Source organism: Sceloporus undulatus, chromosome 1 (assembly GCF_019175285.1).
Source record: "Sceloporus undulatus isolate JIND9_A2432 ecotype Alabama chromosome 1, SceUnd_v1.1, whole genome shotgun sequence".
In the NCBI taxonomy this organism is placed as follows: Eukaryota; Metazoa; Chordata; class Lepidosauria; order Squamata; family Phrynosomatidae; genus Sceloporus; species Sceloporus undulatus.
Window position 1 is genome coordinate 79,281,121 of NC_056522.1, and position 2,758 is coordinate 79,283,878.

Below are 2,758 nucleotides of genomic sequence, written 5' to 3' on the forward strand. Positions count from 1 at the left end.
TGATGTTTATCACACTATGCTCTTAAAGAGCTACTATTCCAGTGTGACTCCTCTAGCAGCCTCCTGTTGCATGCTGGGATTGGCAGTTTTAAGGAGCTGAACTTCTCTGCCTGAGAATTCTAAATACCCCTCCTTAAAACTGCCAATCCCAGCATGCAACAGGAGGCAGCTAGAGGAGTCACACTGGAATAGTACTGTACCTCTTTAAGAGCTCGTCTGATAAACACCAGTGTAATGCAACTGTATGCCAATACAAATCCCCTCCTGAGGATAAGAAAACAAATCTTGCCCTCTTATGATGATGTCTTATTCAGAGCAGTTGTTTTTCTAGTGACAGCCCAGCACAGGATCCAGTTATGACAAACAAGTAAAAGATAGTAAGAGCTGTTCAGCAATGGAATATGCTGCCTCTGAGAGTGGTGGAGTCTCCTTCTTTGAAGGTTTTTAAACAGAGGTTTGCTGGCCATCAGTTGGGGGTGCTTTGAACTCTACGATTCCATGATTCTATGATTGTGTATTCCTGCATGTCAAAGGCTTGGATTTAATGGCCCTTGTGGTCTCTTCACACTCTGTGACTATGATTCTAAGTATTCTGCTTGCAGTGTGCCTACTTTATTTCATTACTGCTGTTAATCTGATGTATGAACCTAATAGTGTCACTTTTTAAAACCCCACTATTTGATTGCAAAACGTTCAAATTTTATTTATTTATTTATTTATTTGGAATAGTGGTGCAAGTGCAACCCTCTAAGGTCTTCTGGGTCTGGCCAATATGGCTCCCTATCCCCTGACAGTTGGTTACCCCTGTCCTAGATGCTAGTACGTACTCAGTGGCAGGGCAAAGGCTCATGTTCTGTTGGCTTATATCAGGAGTAGGCAACCTGCGGCCCGCGGGCCGAATGCGGCCCGGCAAGGCCTTGGGACCGGCCCCAGCCCAGTCCTGCCGCCGATTGCCGCCGGGGCCTTTGGGGGGCAATTGTCTATAGAAGCCTCAGAAACATGCATTTATATTAACATTTTTTTAAAATCAGCAAATTTTTTCACGTGTCCTCCATTTTTTTTTTTTTTTAAAAAAAGTGTCTTCCATTTGAAAATTTTGTCCTACATTTGTCCTGGTTTATTTATATATTTAATTTTTTTAAAAAAAAATCTTTAATTATTTATTTTTTGATTTCGGCCCCCCAGTTGTCTGAGGGACAGCAACCTGGCCCCCAGCTCAAAAAGACTGCCTACCCCTGGCTTATATGCATACAAGTTGCATTTTTGAACCTTTAAAATAAAAGGTTTTTAATATAGGAAGTAAGACCCAAGTTAAAACAGATTCCTATCTTTGGTGTTAACTTTTCGTTAACTTTAAGCCCTCCACCACACAGACTCACATATACACTAACATTTCACTGCAGAGCCCAGTTGTTTCCTCTGTTTCTGGAGTTCATGGATCTTTGTATAGGCTATAGCGAAAATGGTGCAAGAACCACTCACTCTACATAATTATAGTGCTATATTCTGCTTTTAACTGCCATGGCAACATCACATGGAATCCTGGGGTCGCGAGGAGTATTTAGTATTCTCAGCCAGAGAGCCTGAGTGCCTCACCAAACTACAAACCCCAGAATTCCACAGGATGGAACCAACATAGTTAAAGTGGAATAATAACACTATAATTGTGTAGTATGAATGGAGACCAGTTCCCATGGGACAGGGAGAGAAACTTGCCTCAGATGGCAGATCAGGAGAAGCAATGGACTGAGATTGGAGCACATATTGGTGGCAAAAGCCTCCCTTGGCCTGCTGAACCTCCCTCCTACTCAGATCACTGCAAGGTTGCCTAGTGTTTTATGCTACCTTATATTTAAATGTCATTTAAGCATTGTTAGTGGTGCAGTAGCCCTCCCCAGAGTCAGTGCGGTGTAGTAGTTTCAATGTGGGCCTAGGACTCTGGGAGATCAGAGTTCAAATCCCACTCAGGCCTGGAAACTCACTGCCTTACCTTGCCTTACAATCTCTCAGTCTAGGAGGAAGGCAATGACAAACCTCAGAATATATGTTGCTGAGAAAACTCCATCATAAGGTTACCATTAGTCACAGTTGAGAACCAGCATGGCATAGTAGTTTGAGTGATGGGCTTCAACTCTGGATACCAGAGTTCAATTCCTAGTTTGGCAATTAAATCCACTAGGTGACCTTGGGGAAGTCACATGTTTTCAGCCTAGGGGAAGGCAATGGCAAGCCTCTAAAAAATTTCCAAGAAAACCCCATGATAGGGTTGCTTTAGGGTCGCCAGAAGTCAGAACAGCTTGAAAGCACACAACTAGACAACTGGGAAGTCACAGTTGATTTGAAGGCATGTAACAATAAATAACCTCATCCTTAAGTTTTGGCATAGATGGGTGAGATTGGTTACAGTGACACCACTAATGCAGCATCAGAAAGGCGGTAGAAGGAGAAAGATACAGCAACTCTTCAAAACTCAGTGTCTTGTGATTCCCCTGAACTGAATCAGCCATACACAAATGAGAGGACCAGGCTTGGTTTAGGGCAGCCCCGGGTCTGGAAGCACCAAACCATAGACAAAACCACCTTTGTGGGAAAAAATAAGGGAGGGGGACTCTTCCATTGACAACTGTCATGTTCAATGCCTATTTAGAATACTAACTTTGGATATGGGCTTTTGAGGGGAAACAGGATGGTGGTGGGGAATGCAATGGCCTATTCTGAAGGAGGACCTGGCTGACTACTTGGATGTCTGTGCAGGAAC